The sequence below is a fragment of the Columba livia genome, chromosome 1 (genome assembly GCF_036013475.1).
Source record: "Columba livia isolate bColLiv1 breed racing homer chromosome 1, bColLiv1.pat.W.v2, whole genome shotgun sequence".
NCBI lineage: Eukaryota > Metazoa > Chordata > Aves > Columbiformes > Columbidae > Columba > Columba livia.
In genome coordinates, this window is record NC_088602.1 from 117,028,020 (window position 1) to 117,045,561 (window position 17,542).

At 42.7% G+C, this 17,542-nt stretch overlaps 2 long non-coding RNA genes across 2 annotated transcripts in view; one reads left to right on the plus strand and one right to left on the minus strand.

Moving 5' to 3' along the window:
• Window positions 1-2,422, minus strand: part of LOC110358836 (uncharacterized) — a 39,910-nt gene extending 37,488 nt beyond the window's left edge. The window contains exon 1 of the long non-coding RNA XR_002413602.2: window positions 1,706-2,422. This is a non-coding gene — a long non-coding RNA (uncharacterized LOC110358836). The remainder of the gene's footprint in view (window positions 1-1,705) is intronic.
• A 340-nt stretch (window positions 2,423-2,762) lies between these two features.
• Window positions 2,763-17,542, plus strand: part of LOC110358835 (uncharacterized) — a 44,517-nt gene continuing 29,737 nt past the window's right edge. Inside the window, exon 1 of the long non-coding RNA XR_002413600.2 lies at window positions 2,763-3,709. This is a non-coding gene — a long non-coding RNA (uncharacterized LOC110358835). The remainder of the gene's footprint in view (window positions 3,710-17,542) is intronic.

Sequence of the window (17,542 nt, forward strand, 5' to 3'; positions counted from 1 at the left end):
ACCACAGCCCGCTCCTGGGGATTTGGTGGCTTCAGATGCCCTTCCAGACCAGGGATGTGCTGTGCGAGGGCAGGATTTTTCCCCACTAGTGGAATCTATGGTGACACAAACTGACAAAGACTGGGCAAATAAAACCAACCCTCCTTTTCCAGTAGGTTATAGTTGGTCTGAATAAACACTGTGGCAGGAGGACTGGACAGCCCAGAGGGAGCTGTGATAATTTCATAATGGCTAAGATTGCCTGTGAACTTAACAAGAAACAGTCCAACCTCCTTGTGGCATCTATGCCGCATAAGCATTTGGTACATTCGCATGGGATTTAATTTGGGCGTTTAAAGCTGCCTGCATTAGCTTGTGATTGTGGGTCTTTACACCCATCTTTTGTGTGTGTTCTTCCTTGCAAATATGTATTTGCTGCAGCATATTTTCAAAGGGAATTGAGAAAGAGAAAACGAAAAGCCACATGTATTAGTATTCCTGTTTAATTTAATATCAGCTTACGAGGTGGAAATTAAAATGATTTTTCTGTCACTGTTATCTCTCTTCACTTGGCAAAGATCGATTTCCTTCTTCTCCACTGCTTACTAATAAGACATCTGAAAACTAAGATGGTTTTTATGTTTACTTCCTTGTTTAAATCAGCTTTCTCAACTAAGGACAGCTTTGGCAATGTATTTGCTTTTTAACTTGTGATTTCTGTGTTGGCTCAGATTCCGCTAGTGACAGAACATCAAACATGGAGAGGCTATATATTTTTAATTACTCAGGGATGCCCTTGTGCATAAGTACATGCAAATTAAACAAGCAGAATTCAAAACCTGTCCAGAACAGATTGCACACGTTACACAATCAGTCACATCTTGGGCTCAGAAATGATGGTGCATTATTTTGCTTCTCATGCTGACAAGCAGGGAGGTATCAGCCATCAGTTGGTACCATGTCGTGCCAGTGCTAATGCTGTGTCTGACACTGCCAGCTTTGGTACCACTTTTTCGAGACGTGACAAGCCAAGGTAGTCAGATAGCAATGCATGAATGCTCGAGTGTGAAAGTCAGCTGAACAAGTAGTCTACATGGAATACACCTTCCTACAAAAGAAATACTAATGACTAGGAAGAGAATTAGAAAAAATACGTTTTTGACATCCCAAAGAATCTGATGTAAGCACCTAACCTGCCTCTAGAATACAGCATGCTTTTGAAATGGGAAGGACAAACTAATAAGCAAAGCTGCTTGGAGTCCAAGCTGCATTTTATGAACTTGGTACTTGTACCCCAGTATCATTACAGCTCCAGCCAAGGTGTAATTATTTCAAAAGACAAAAACCTTCAGTGAAAATGTTGCAGTGTAAGGCAGTCACACCAAAGGGAAAAGAAAGGAAATATGGTCATCTGCATACTGCAGATGAGGAACTGAAACTCTAGAGACAGAAGCAGCACAGTGAGGATCCCTGCAGAGCTGACCATTCTTCCTGCAAGAAAAAGCTGAGCTTTTTCAAAAAGTCAAGTAATGTGTTCTAGAACACATTCACCTGGGATATTATCTCATACCCTTTAGACATTTCACTGTGTCAGAAGTCTCCTTATTTAACAGCCTAGCATTTCTCTTTCATATTTTCTTTCCTTTGTCCTTTCTTAAATTCCCATGCTCACCATTATTAACATTTTTTCCTCAAAGGTGTTTATGCCTATATAGCATTATCTTACCTTCTTCCTCTCAAACTTGATTATCCTTTGTTTATCCAGTTTATATGTATTGAAGTTTTAATCTTTCCTTCTCTTTCTTGATAGAGTTGCTCTTGTCCTTCTCAGGGGGATGATGTCTGAAGGTTCATTTCAGCCCTGTCTTGCACGGTTTTATGACTTCCTTTAATGTTTCTGTATTTTTGGTGCAGTTGCACCTGAACAGAAATCCAGTGAGCTCCTTCTGTGAAGACACACCTGGCTCTGTCCCCACTAGAGATCCAAGGTGACAACTTCGTGCATTTCACCAGCACTGGTTCACACTGTATGAGCGGCCTGTCCCCCACCAGGTGGGCTCTTGCCAGCCACCTGCACGAGTGACCTGAGGCAAGGGGGTCTGCATCTCTGGTTGCCTCCCAGCACAGAGCTGGTCTTGGGGCATCTCATTCCTTGCCAGGGAACCCGGTTCTGCCCTGCAGTACTGGGTGGTAGGCAGGTGTCTGGACACATTGCAGAAGGTGAGTGCCAAGGCTGGTGTGCACATGTGATGCTGTATGGACATCCCTGGTGCTACAGGAATCTGAGGTGAGTTGAAGGCTGCACTGGTGCTGCTGTTAGGAGATGAGTATGCAAGCAATGGTCTTTCATCTGATTTCCATCTTCCCGTCCTATTTTTGTGCCATTTGTCCTGTGGCACCTTTGGTGCCTATACCAAAGGCCGCAGCAGGTTGTGACCCGTCCTAACCTGCCAGAATAACAAAAGCCTTTTAATGTCATCGGAGATGGGGAGGGATGACTTTTCCATTTAGGCAACAGGGACAAGCCCCAGTTCTCCTCCTCACCGCCGGCCCCCGCACCCGGTCGGTCTCCAGTGGGCAGTGAGCACGGAGGAGACGCCATGTACGGGCGGAGGGGGGTGGGCGAGGAAAGGAAATCCCTGTCCTTCCCACCACCCTGCAGTTACAACCACAGCACGCACCCGGGCGGCGGGGCTCCCCCGCGGCGGCGGCGGGGGGCGGGCGGGCGCGCAGGAGGCGGTGGCGGAGGAGGAGGGAGGTGGGGGCGAACGGCGGCGAAGGGAGGGAAAACCCCGGCTGGGCGGAACACGCCAGCCGGCGCGGTCCCAGTCGGCCGCGGCCGGGCTGCCCGCGCTGCCGGTGGCTCCTTCTGCCCCGGCACGGTCCCCCTGGGGCCGGGGGCAGCGGTACCCACTGCGTCCCACCCGCAACTTTCCCCGCCCCCGTGGATGGCTTTCGTCGGAGACCTGCAGGGCATCCGGGCGCTTGACACCTGTCTCCCATGGGCCGCCCCCGCGCCTAAGTTTGCGGGCGCCCGGCGCCCCCCCGCCGCCGCAGGGCGGGCTTGAAGCCGCGGCGGGGGCCGCGGTGCCCATGGCCGGGCGTCCCGCCGCGCCGAGGTGTCCGTGCGCGCCGCCCCGTCCCGCCCGCCGGGGAGCCGCCGCGCCCGCCGGAGCGCCGCAGCGGGGGCGCTGAGGGAGGCAGCCCCCGGCACACCGCCACCGGCTCGGCGCCAGCCGCCGTTGCCCACCGGGTTCCTGGCGGCGGCGGGGCCGCGGGATCCGTCCGCGCCCGCTGCCCCCGTGTAGTTGCCGAGTCGTCTGTCCTCGGCGGCGGCCCGCGGGTGACATGCAGTCCCTCATCTCTCCGGTGACCAAGGCTATCCTGGTGGCTTTGTTCATCTTCGCCATCCTGCTGATCCTCTACGTGATTCTGTGGTACATCTGCCGCGATGTGGATTGCGACCATGGGATCTGAGCCGCGCCGCGGGGCCAGGTCTTAGGGAGCCGGGATTCACCCCGCGGGGCCGGGAGCGGCAGCGGGAGCCCCGCCAGGCAGCAGCCGCCGCCACCGCGGCCGGAGCGGAGGAAGGGGAAGGAAAAAGAGGGGGAAAAAAAAAAGAAAAGAAAAAAAAAAGAGACAGAGGAAAAAGCCGAGCCGAAAGAGCCCGGAGGACAACTGCAATCAAGAAACCAACCTGAGCTTGACCTTCAGAGACCAGGGTGACCCGGTGAGTCTCCGCTCTACGCGGCGCGGGGGATGCGCGGGTGCGGCGGGGCTGCCTCCCTCTTGCCCCGCTCCCCTCTCATGCACACACACGCACACGGATGTGCCACACTCACCCCAAGCCGCGCACACACACGCAGACACACGCACAGCCCGGGCTATGTGCGTGCCCGAGTGCCTGCTGCACACATGCATGCGTGTCCCCAGGCGACAGTCAGGACCCGTCTTGCTGGCAGAGGGCAATTGTGCTTGTCCCTGTGTTCCCCTCGCTTTAAGTGCATCGAGGTGACAACGCGCAAAAGGCAGCGCGCCCGCGGGAGCCGCCGGAGCCGGGCGCGGGTGCGGGAGGGCGGCGGGGCGGCTGCCGCGCTGCCTTTGCGGCCCCACATTGGTATGCAGGCGGTGGCTGCGCCGCCGGGCAGACCGAAAAGGTGAGCCCGGGAGATGGGGGAAAGACAGCGCTTTATCAGCCCGGGGGCAAATCGGGGAAGTAACGGTAAAATGAAGGGGAAGATGTCGGGTAGCCGGCGGGCATCAGCGGGCAGACTTCGGGGAGGGGATGCGAAGTGGGATGAGTTTCTCCTTCCCAGGTGCAGGTTGGTGGAAAGAGGTGGGGGAGGTGACAGAAAAATGTGTATTGGAACTTCTACATGGCAGCGGTCCTTGTCTGGTCTCACCGATGCTGCGTTTCCTACATGCTACCCCCGCAAAAGGATTAACTCTTCGGGTTTAAACACATGCCCAAACCCGGCAGTGTCAAAAAAATGTTGATAAAAAAGTACGCAATTGATGAGAAGGGACGTGCCGAGCGTGCTGGGACACTACAGGGGACATATCCTGACCAGCTGTTTTCCCACCTGAAAGAATTTGTCATTGGCTATTTCTGCTCCTATCGTTTGTTTGTATTGAATACCGTGTGCTAAAGTGGAGAGACTGCAACACATTGTGTTTAAAGTGAAAAAAACCTACTCAAGGAAAAATGGTCCTAAACACTTGAGCTGTATATATTTCTGTCCTTGACAGACAAGCTGTCAGGAATAGGAGCAAACTCCAGCTGCGAGCATTATCCCTGGTGGGGATGTATTCGGATGCCACAGGGTGCAGGTGCGTGTACACAGTGAAGGATAAGACAAAAATCAAATTGGGGTTTAAAGAGGGGGAATGGGGACGTAGCCAAGTGTAAAGTGTGATTGGGTGATTCAAATGGATTTGACATTGAATGTTGGTGACCGAAAGCTCACCTTTGCAACAGGGGTCTGTGTTTGGAAAGAAACTGTTCGGAAGTCATTTCTCTTGCCATTTTGGTTTGCGCTTCTGTTCAAACTGTATTTCGAAGGGCTTTTGACCTCACTAGTTGATCAAACATGACATTACTGTTAACGCGCCCTACTAATGTGATTATAGCAGCAGTGACATCAATGTTTTCTTGCCCTGCAACTACAGTAGCCATGCATTTGTTTACTTCCCCCATGCACACTCTGAAATGTCTGTTACTCAACAGCTCTGAACAGCAAGGGAAGAAGGGAGGAGGAAGGAGGAGGAAGCTCTTAAAGGGATTTTAAAATGGCCATAGCTCTGTTTTCCTTAGGTGTTTAATTATGCAGAAATAAAATAACCTCCAAGTCCTCTTTTTTTTTTTTATTTTCAGTTTCACCAGTCACTACACTTGTTTTTACTGAAGTGCAGAAACCTCTTCACACTTTGACATGTCAGGTTCTGTCACATGTTTCCTTCCAAATTAACAGCAGTGTGCACCTTCTGCCCCTATCCCAGCTGGCAGGAGCTAACGGGTGATACGGTTATAGAGGCTTTGCCATTTAGTGTTAATTATTTCACAGTAAACCAGTATTTCAAACTGTTATTTATAGAACTGGATGGAACATGGCAAATTAAAATAGTTTTCATAAAACTTTAAATATTGACAGATAATGTGTGTGTGTGATTAAATGACTGGAGTGTAAGTGTGACCAAATGTGTTTTATAGTACCCGTCATAACTAATGTTAATGAACTTAATATTTGCAGAAACTGTGAAATAGTCCATTCGGTTATTGTCTGACCATTAATGTTTCCAGCTGGCTCATTATTATTTTAAGCATGTAGTTTCTAGGAGACAAGATCTAGAAAATATTTTTTTTTCTAACAATGTTTATTCTAAATAAAGCAAATATATATGTGTTTATATATAAATATGTATATGTGCATTTTTATAAACATGAATGGGTATTTTTCAGCCTAGCACAACTGAAAAATAAGCAGAGCAGTGATTAGCAATTTTGTATTTGATTTGTAGCCACAGATATGTTGCTTTGCATTGATACTATGCATGTTCATTATTGTGTATTAATAAGCGCAGAACCTTAAAGATAAAATGCACCTTTCCTATTGTTATGATGCATGATACCAGAGGATGAAATCCTGGCCTTGCTGGGGTCAGTGTGGAATTTTGCAGCTGATTTTAACAGAGACAGAAAAATATTGACGGATTTGCATGTGAATTTGAAACAGCATGATCTTACTGAAGTGAGGGAACTATTAAAGCAGTAAACAAGGGCAAATCAGTTACACTGGAGTGCCTATAAACCTTAGTTTTATATTGATTTACACGCTCAGAACTTTGGTGATGATTTTATTTCTATTTAGCGTTATTAGGTGCTCCTGCCCCAACTCAACAATTTGCACCAGCTTGCTCTCTCTTAATATTTGGTGATGTTTCAAAGGTGATACCTGAAATATCATTTGCGACTGAGGTACGGTATAAAAGCATCAGTTAGATATAGGTCACCTGTAAGGATGTTTTGCTGTAAGATGAGTTGTAACATCATGAGTAGTACCTTTATTCAAGCTGAAGACGACTCGTTATCAGGTTCCTACTTGAGCCAAAAGAAATCTTTATCATTCTGCAGAAATTGGTAAAGTTGTAGACTGAAAGTGCGTTATTAGTCCAAAAGCAATTTAAAAGGCTATTCAAGCATTGTGTAAAAGAACATTTCAAAGCTTTTACTTTTTGTGTGGTAAAGACTGTGAAGAAATTACCACTGCTTCACCAGCAGAAGTGTAATGAATTTTATGGATTAATTGCTACTGCAAGGCAGCATGCTGTAGCATGGTTCCAGAATCCCATCACATCTAACTTAAATGTGCAGTATGTTTCTGGATAAGTCATTCTTTACTCAATCTCTATTCAGGCAAATTCCCTGAATGTTTATTAAAATTTTCTGAAAGTGGCCTGCAAGTGTAGCTGGTCAATGAACATCACAGGTTTGCTTATTTTCTAGTTCCTCATAAAATGGGTTAATAAGAGTCAGTGTCTTCATGGTATGCCCCCTGTGCATGTTATACCATTTCCCTAAAACAGGCTTAAAATGAGCATTGCAGACCATTCCAGGGTAGCAGGGTCTCCGCGGAGACGGAAAGTTAGCCAAGGTCCAAGGACGGCCAGTGCTGCATCCTTGAGATGTCCTTGTGTCATACGAGCACTCAGCTGTGCTTTCTCTCCTCCAGGTGAGTGTAAAGTTGAGTAACCTTCAGAGTGCTGTTGGGCAGGATATGTATATCTGCCCTACACAGCTCCAGCCCCTTTCAGTGGAGGGCTCAATGTGGGAGCAATTTTCTACTGTTTTACGTGAGAGGTCAGACACGGCGATTTTGTCATAATTCCTCGTGACCTTAAAATCTGTGACCCTTTGATTATTAGTGATGTGACAAGCACTTGGTGTGATTTGTGTGTTTATAAACAGCTTGGAGGTGGGATTAATTGTATGATGTATGCCACGATTATAAGACGTGAAACTGGCAGGGCACTTTAAATGACAAATTTTGGGGCACTGTTAGGGAATACAGTGTCACCGTAACAGGCATATTAAACCTGCAGCATAAGAAGGCCATGTCTTCTTTCTTTGCTAGAATAGCGATCTTGTATTGGTAATGTTAATATGAACTCTGGTGTTGTCATGATGGAGTTGTAAAGGAGTGTTTGCCCTTCACAGAAAGAGCACACATGGGGTACATACGTACCGACAGGCACTGGCCTGGGGTGGTCCCTCCCTCCTTGCGGCACTGCGTCAGGGCTGGAACTGGACATTGAAATGCACAGAAAACTTCCACTGCTGTTTCTCAACAGATGAATTTTCCCCCAGTCTTTCTTTGATGCATAAGTGTTTTCTCCTTTCCCTCCTAAGCGGTAATCTTCTGAACTGTGGCTGTTCAGGGCATAACGCGGTTTGTAGACAAACTGCGCAAATTGATTTTCCTGAAGTGGGCTGACAAAATGATGAGTGTATTGGAAAGCAGCACACACTTGCTTATTTGTTGTTCTACATTAAGCTAGATTTTTCAAGTTAATATCCTTTAAAATATCATTTAAAAAAATGATCACGTTGCTTTTAATATGCATAGCCAATATGCTTCCTATAGTTGCACAGGAGCATCTGCTCTTGTTAGAGGCACTCTGAATGCTTTCAAAATTTTACCCAAATGAGAAAATTTAAGCTTCATCTTGGAGGGGCTCATAACATTGACTGCTGTTGAGAATTACATCCTCAGTTTGAATGTTTCGATGTACTGCTTTGGAATACTAAAGATTCTTACTGGCATTTTCACCAGTCACCATTAAATGAAATCATATGCAGAGGATACCAATAAGGTGACATTCAGGGTTTCTTTGTAGAACATATTATGAATGTGAATTATAATTGAAAGAAAGATGTGGAAAAAAATTGATTGTGACTGATTAAGAAAGAGAAAGGAATGGGAAAAGAAAGACGGAAGAATGTTTCATCAAGATGGAAGAAGAGAGACTCCAGAGTATGTAACTTTTTGAAAGCACAGATAATGTGGAGTAAAATGCTAAGCATACAGAACAAAAATTGCCACTTTCCTTTACAGAAAGTATATATATATGTATATATATATGCATATACATATATGTGTGTGCATATGTGCACATACATATGTACAATCTATGTGATTGAATTAGAAATCTGCATCTCTAGAATGAGCTGAGAATCTTTACATGGGTGATTTTATTCCTTTATCCTTGAAATCTGGCTCCATTATCGCCTAATATGCATTTACTCTAAAACCAGATATTATTGCAAATGTTTTCTCAAGGACTTTGTGATGAAATATGAGTGATATTGTACACTGAAATTATAAATGTATCATTCTTATAAAGAGAATGCTAATACTCTTTGAAAAAAAAATGAGTTCAGGTTTTATGGGCAGGAAGAAATACACTAATAACAAATAGATTTTGTGTCTTGTTTTTTCCACTGACCTCAAAGAGACAAAGCCCTCATGTACTAGGGAAAAAGCCTATTAGGTAATTAACTTATTATGACAAAAAATATATGTGAGAAAAGAGCATGTCAGAGAGCAGGTAGCAGAACTGTAGTATTTTGGCTAAAACCAGTAATAGCCAATGCCTTCTTACAGAAGTACAAATCTTTTATGTAATACATATTTTGTACTTATGTCTTTAAGTGCAAGGGAGGAAAGAAACCCCTGAAGTTATGAGTGCTGAAACTTACTCACAGTGAAACCGGCTACATGGTCATGATGCTTTTTGGGTATTGTGGTGCCTGAGAGAATGTCTGGGTTTGTGTGGAACAGGGGAATGTATGTGCCAAGGGCTGGGGGAAAAACAACAACAACAACAAAAAGGCTTTTGTATGAATAGCCTCTTCCATATTTGTTACATATCGGTGTAAACCTGGAGACATGAAGAAAGTTTTATTATATTTGCTATTCGGTATCCATTTAAGTGACGGGTTGCATGCACTGTGAACCCTATAAAATGAATACCAAACAAACAGATCATGATGTCTACAGCAAAAAATAAAAAAGACCTTCTTAAAGTTGAGGTATTCATGCAAAATATGTATGACATAGTTAGATAACTTGAAGGACATGTTTCTTATATAGCTCTTTCAATTAATTTGTTTCTGAATGTACTATCATCACCACTCTTGTGAGATATGTATATATAAATGTGCTTAAAACTAAGTTTACAATCCGTCTCTTTTCTAATTACTTGTTTTTATTTTCTACTGTAGTACCATTCTGACACACTTAATAGGGACTAAAACTAAATGGGATTTTAATGAAGCCTTGGTATTGGTGAAGATAAAAGGAAGACACTGTGAGCACACAGGAGATGTTTCTAGTGACTGACATAGCATAATTGAGCTGTAATGTGAGTTAAGAGCTAAGGAATATGCATTTATTCATTGATGCAATGAAGCAGAGAGATGGCACATTACTTCACCTATCAACCTCTGCCCTCAGGCCATTTCAGCCTCAGTATTCACCTCAGTTTGAGGATTCTGGCACAAAAGAATGTAGGATTTTCAGGAGTGTGAGCACTGCCAATCTGTGAGGTGAGAGGAAGGTTTTTTGGTAAGGTTTCTCTACAAGGGTATCTCAGAGTATTCCCTGTAAATTCGTAAGAGTCCTGTTAACACCTCATAGGGAACGAAAATGTGGCCTCAGGAAGCAAGTAGCAATAATGGTGATTGCATTTGATGCTACCAAGATTTGAAGAGAAATTTTATTCCAAGGTTCTTACTGCACTGCCCAGAGCATTTTAGATCTGCCGTTGACATTTTATGCATGGAGAAAGAAAGCTACAGGGGGATCCAGTGACTTTTTAAAGCCACCTAGCAGTTCATTGACAACATGCAGGGTAGTCTCCAGTAGAAGAGAAGTTGTGTAGTCACCATCCTTGGATGTTTTCAAGACTTCCTGAGCAATGCTGTCTGACCTCAAAGCTGGCCCTGCTTTGAGCAGCAGAGTAGACTACAGACCTCCTGAGGTCCCTTCTAGCTTGAATTTTCCTAGGATTGTGTGATCGTACAAACTATGTACTCTTGGGAGTCTTCTACTGGAATGAGCAGTGGCTTCCTTGTAGAACAGTCTCTCCCTTAACTCTGAATGTGTGCTAGCCAGGTAAACTTAAACAATGGAGGCACAGAACTGTGGCTGGGCCAGAGTAGGGATCTGATCTCAAAAGCCATGACCATCCTTAGATTTTACACCTACAGCTCCTACACAACATTTCTGGGTATGGCGTGGTCTGGAGCTGAAATGGCACACACACGACAGTACATCCCTGGAGCGGAATGACCACAATGCAGAGAATGAAGCCATCACAGATAACAGTAGCCTGAAGGTTGAAGACAAAAATTTCAATGTACTTATAGTCTGTTTAATTCTTATACCTCTGTGGGGACTCTAGCACATTTCTAGGAACTGGAAATTAATTCAGTTACATTGCTCTGACTATAATATAAACATGCTGGGCATACTCTTGTGCAGCATAATATTTTCTATAATCCTGTCCAATTTCTGGCTTTCTTTGTGTTTGTCTTCAGCTGTACAAAGCCTATTATATTAACTACAATGTCCATACAGGTAGTGGGTTCAGTAGGATATTCAGGTACTGCTTGGCTTCAATGTGAAGCGCTTCGAAAAGAGAAACAATTCCATGGGAACTGCATGCTTCAGCATCAAACCTGTCATCTCATACCTGGGCTACTTACAGTTTTATATTTAGGTAGAAAACAGAATATGAACTGGAGAAAAAAGACACTTAATGCAAAAGGTCATTATCCTTTTTTTTCTCCCAGGGAGAAAAAGCCTTCTCGGTGCTCGGATTTGTGCCGTGACACCTGCCTGCCAAAGGCAGTGCCAGGCAGGCACTGGTGAGAGCAGGGAAGTTTCACAAGGTGACAGTGGACCCACTTTATTCTGACATTTCAGTGTACACCCAAGTTTATTGCAAAATTACAATACTAAGCTCTCAAGAGTAGTTTTTTTCAGTGCAAATCCAAAATAAATGAGAGCTGCAGTGCATCTGTTGTCAGGGGTTCAGACTTTGATTCTTTCATGTTGGTGCACAGCCTCACTGCCACCCCCCTCATTAAACTCATGGAGAGCCACGTTTGTATACCTCAGTTGATTTTTTTACTTGAAGATGTAACAAATAATGATGAAAAACATTTTGAACCTCAAAAAAAAACACCCAAAACAAAAAAACCCAGACTGTTTGAATGCATAAACTGCTATTTTGTAGATTTCTGAAGTGACTTTATGTATTTTTTTTCTTATGTGGGCTTACCAGCCTGGAGAGATTTTAAATTAAAGGCAGAAGAGAAAACGTGCTTTCTAGGTGAGTTTATGAAAGCTCTCTTAGTTCTAAAACTAAATTATGGATGAAGCAGCAAGATCCTGTATTGTGTATTGAATTCACATGACGATTCCCTTTTTAAAATTTTACAGAGTACTCATGTGAATTAGCTGGACATAGATAGTATATTTAATGTATTCATTCCAGAACTTCTTTTAACCTACTGCCTTGAGGAATTTAATGTCTGACTGTTCCTGTAGCAGGAACAAGACGTTGACACCAAATTCCTTTAACTTGAGTCCATGTATTGAAGGTGCTGTGGATTCCAAGGACAAACGTGTGTCAGTATTATGAACTAGTATTACCATTTTGGTCAGCTAAGGGTTTCTTCTCTTCTTTCTGGCTTTACTAATAAGGTCAGTGGGAAGATAGAGCACAACAGAGGAGATGGGAACAGGCTTGGAAGACACTGTAGCCACTGTTGTGAGTCATTCTTTTTTAATCACGTAGGCAAAATCCTATGGGCATGTGGGATGAGACATAAAGGAAGGCAAAATTTTGCTTGCTGTGGAGCAGCTGCTCATTTGTTACAAACATTCAGCTGACTTTTGTGGAATGGTGCCAATTTCTACTAGCAAAGGCTTTGGTTCTGAGGATACATATATGCATTAATAAATGGTTGAAGTCTTTCTTCAGGCTGCAGACAGTAACAGCCATGTAAGTGATGTAGCTAGGATGACATCCAGCCGCCTTTGTCACTCTTCAGCCCATGTAGCCAAGTACCCTTATTTTTAAAGTGATTTGGCAATGGTTAATGTGACACACAGACCTTAAAACTAATAATGCTTATTAATAACGTGTAATGTGTGTTCTATATAAAGTATTGCTAAATTCAGAGGCAGATTGCTAACCATGAGAAAGAAATGTTCATGGTATATGGTTGAAGTATGTATCTATGTAATGTGTGCCTTTGGTTTGGCAGATTTCATGAAAAAAACTGAAAGAATCAGCACTCCAAAGAACATCCGTACATAACAAAAAGAGGTGTTCCGGGATAAGCTTGTGGGTATGCTACTGCTATTTTTATGGATGTCAGCTAGGCAAACTAGACTTACATACAATTGGATCCTCTAGATGATTAGAGAAATCAAGTGGTTCTTCTGATAACTGTAAAAATAACTAAAAGCCTCTTGAGATTCAGCAAGGAGAGGGTTAACTGAAAGACAGCATCCCGATTGGGGTATACTGGTGGTAGCTGCACTTTGGGGGACGAGATGTGTTTCATAGGACACCTCACTAGTAGCTGGAACAAAAAATTAGTGGATAGTATGGCATGGCTAGATGCATGGATGGATGAATGGGTGGGTGGTAGGAAGGCAAATCCATTAGGAACTTGCAAACCCCAGGTAAGTCTGGGCATGCCAGACCTTGTGATGCATATCTCACATGGAGACACTTTGAGGACAGAGGAGTCTCCCCTGACAGGGGTTATCCAGCGTCTGGCAAGGAGATGAAGTGCAGAGCTAGACCATGAGATCAGGACTTGCTGTATTGTGTCAGTCAGCCTCTGGTGTAGGCTTGAAAACGAGCTGAAATGCATGATATTAAATGTATAGTGATATGCCTTAACAACACAATGTTGTGACCCAGTGTGGGCATGTATCAATGTGTTTAATTAATACTTGATTAAATAACATCTTCAGCTGTGTAGGAAGATGTATTTCTTAATTTGCCACTTTTAAGATAGCTGTTGATTGTCTTGAGCCTGTGAATAACCTGTCTCACATTCCTATGATGCCTGCACCGGTACTGTGACTTCAGTTCTCTTTGAGCTACAGTTCTCTGAGATCAGATGCTCAAACTGTGAAACTCATTTATTTTCCTCTTAGTATTTCAGTTATATAAAAGTTTTAAGACTGTAGATGTTGATCTCATTATCAGCTGGATGTTGCCTGCCGCTCGATTTTGGTTCTGACACAGTTTCTTCATGCTTATTTATCCTCATGTACAGCTCAACAGCCACCCACCAGCCTCATCCTCCTTCCACCAGAGGTATTCTTCTGGAAACCTGTGCTGGATTTCCCTTTCAACACTTTGGCAACATTTTTTGTGTTCTGATAGAGGACAGGCTGAAAAAATGCCAATTTGTTATCACCTTTGAGTGTAACAAGAAGAGAATAAGCACTTTCAATGCAGAAGGTGATTATGTTTTTCCATCTCTTGCTGTAATAGTAGCAGATGGCACTTGTGGCCCAGAATGCACTGTCCTTTGAATGATGGTCCTTGCCGAGGAAAGCTTTATTTTGTTTTTCCATGTGTAAAAAGTTGATTATTTTATTTAAAAGCAAAAACAAGTCTTGTTCCTTACCTGCATGTTGCTGGTTTTTTACCAATCATAATGGTTCATTTTAAAAAACATTCTCTATGATATCTATTACAGTATCGTTTGCACTAAAAGGATTTGTTATTGTTAGTTTAAAGAGATGTTATGCATATGCACATATGGATGTACCCATTACCAATGAACATGTAATTATGCTTGGGAGTAAAAATGGTCACTTTTCATTTGCCCATTTCACAGAATCACAGAATCACAGAATTGCTTGGGGTTGGATGTGACCTCTGGAGATCATCTAGTCCAACCCATCTACTAAAGCAGGCATACCTAGAGTAGATTTCCACCAAGAAGTCCTTGTTGTGGTTGTTTTGCTTAGTCTTGGGTCACAGTTTATTACATGGACTAGGTCATTTCCCCAGAAATAAGGGTGAGACTGCTTGGCTTGCAAAAGCAGCTCCTGGAATTCATTACAATCTGAAGCTCATATGGCTTTCCAATACATTTATGCCAATTCTTTGTGAGGACAGGAGTGAGATGCAAAAACATTCCATCACAAATTAAATGTGCTTCTGAGTTAAGTTTCTGGATGGACTTTATCTCTGGTCAAGATGGTGGCCTGTCCATGCCTGTCTCCTCTCCTCCTCAACACCTTTGTGTAGGGGCTTCTTTGTTTCAAGAGCATCCTCAGCTTTGGCTCATGGTGGTGGAGTGCCCTTCTGTTGATGCTCAAGTGTGGCGAGGACCCCATGGTCTTACAACTGACAACACCAAGGTTTGGAAAGTCTCTTGATTTTCACCTGACCTGGACATGCTCAGCTCTTACTTTTTTGGATAGTGTAGATGTGGTGCTTAGGGACACGGTTTAGAGGTGAACTTGACAGTGCTAGGTTGATGGTTGGACTTGATGACATCTTTTCCAACCTAAACAATGCTATGACTTTATATGTATATATATCTTTATATAAATTTTACAACAATATAAAATGTAAATGATAAAATTCTTATTATATAGTTTTTTTATTAAAAGTAATTCTAAATACAGAAACATAAATCAGGAAATGAGGAACTATTTTAGGAAAGGAGAAAGGAAGAGTTAATTTATGTTCTATTGCTTATTAAGTGTGTTATTGAAATACAGCATTGCTTTATTATTTAGTTAAGGATAAAATGAATACATAAAAGAATAAACAATATTTCTTCTGTTAAGAAAACTGGTGTTCTTTGTCTCAGGGAGTTGACCAAAGCATAAAAATATTTCTGTAAAGATCTCATGAAAAATAGAAGCATCTGTGGGTTTAGCACTATTGCAAGGTTTTTCTATTTATATTTGAGTATGGTTTGTGCATTTTTACACGGAGCAAGACATACTGGAAAAGGCCTGGTCAGTTTGTAGAGAAAATTATTGATTTTTCCCATAAGTTTAAGTGCACTGGTGTGGAAAGGTTGGTCTTACACTTCTAAAGCAGTTTTCAAATATAAACAGTGGTGAGCTTTGTTCAGCCTGCATTTGTGTTTTCTCAGGACCCAGCACCCTGGATACACAATACTGTAGTAATAGGAATAATATCACTGTAAAAATAGAACAAAACCTGTAATAACAGGAATAATATCTAGCATCTATACTGTAAATATAAAACCTACCTGGCACTGTGATGTCCAGACACTGACTGGTTTAAAGGAGAGGAAACTGAAGCTGAGGAGGCCGGGGGGACTTCCCTGAAGTCACCACCAGGACCGTGGAAGAACCAGTCTGATTAATCGACTCTGCATATCCCAGTCCAGTGATCAACCCTTGAAACTGCTCTGGAATAAGATAATGATGTTGGCGATTACTGTGTTTTGATCTGAGAATGTAGTGGTAATGGTTTACATATCACTACACTATCATTTTATGTAATTTTCTAAACATTTATAAATAATTCACACTTCAGGTTGGATGTGGCACATCAAAGGTATCTTGTCACATCCCGTTGTCTTTTTACATCAAAGAAGCATTGGAGACAGTGTTGACATGTTGTAGCCATTAAATAAAATGCAGCATTTTGTAGTGAGTGACATTTGAGTACCAGACTTTGGCTTATAAGGGGAGAGTAAGAGCATTGCTAATATATCTGGTTAGAGCACTGCCATCCTGAGGACAGTCAGGGGAGCATTTTGACACTGGAAACCTTTGTAATTTTGAAGAAAGACTAAAAGCTGTTGTTGACAAGATGAAAGAAGGTTTTTGGGTAGAGAGGCCACAGTTCGTCATTGTGACCACTCCTCTTAAATAACATGTCATTATTTTAGTGACACATTATCCATGTCAGCTTATGCAGAAGTGGGAACTGCTGCTTTCAGCAAAAGGAAACAGCATCCCAGACTCAAATTGAAAACCAAAGCAAACCTAAACTTTAGATTTGATTTTATTAAAATGTAAAACTAGAGATGTTTGAAGATATGTTTGACCTTCAAACTCTTTTCTTAAATATGGGAACAACAGATGGTGTTCCTGAATGTTTAAAGTTTCATGAACGACACATTTAGAGATGGACATGGTGCAGACAAAGCCTAGAAACACTTGGGAAGGATTCAGAAGGCAGAACTGTCCAATAAATTAAGCAAGCATCCAACATAAACAATGACTGGCCATAGCATGCTGGCAAAAAACAACACAGTTTTGTTGTTAGTGACTCAAGAAAGGAAACAAAGCTCATTCTTTGTGAGGTCACCTAAACTGCTGTTGGCCTTTTTAAATTTGGAGAGTTGTGTTATAGACAGGAACACAAACTTCCCTGGGGTGCATGTGAAGAAGGTAATGCAAATGAAACCAATATGGAGAATCCTATTAGTGAGTGAAAATGCAATAACCTCCTGTGACAGGAGATTTGGGAAGTAATGTAGGCAATTTAAGGAGGTTTCAATCAATCTATTACAAGGCTCGCTAGGAGAGAAATGCCATTTTCAATAAAAGCTTAAGAGATGTTCTGTTTAAACTGTCTGGATATTATTAATACAACATGATTGCTTTTTTTTAGGTATTGTAATAATTTTTGCAGCAAAGACATGTAGATAAAAGATCTGCAGGGATCATTAGTTTAATCTATTGAAATGTACAGTGCTCCACTGCCCTCTTTTGCCATGTACATGGAAAAGCAGCAGTCACAGTAACGTGACATCCCAGCAATGGGCACCTTTCTCCTCCAAGGCTTGCACCTTTTAAGTGGCTTGCAGACCAGTGACAGCATACAAGTCATCCTTTGGGACTCTTTGCTTTCTTGCTACAAAAGGAAAAGTACTGCAAATATGACCTCTTTTTTTTACATGCCTGAGGATCAAATATTCATCCCTCACTCCTACAGAATTTCCACTGAATTCTTAAGTGATAATTAG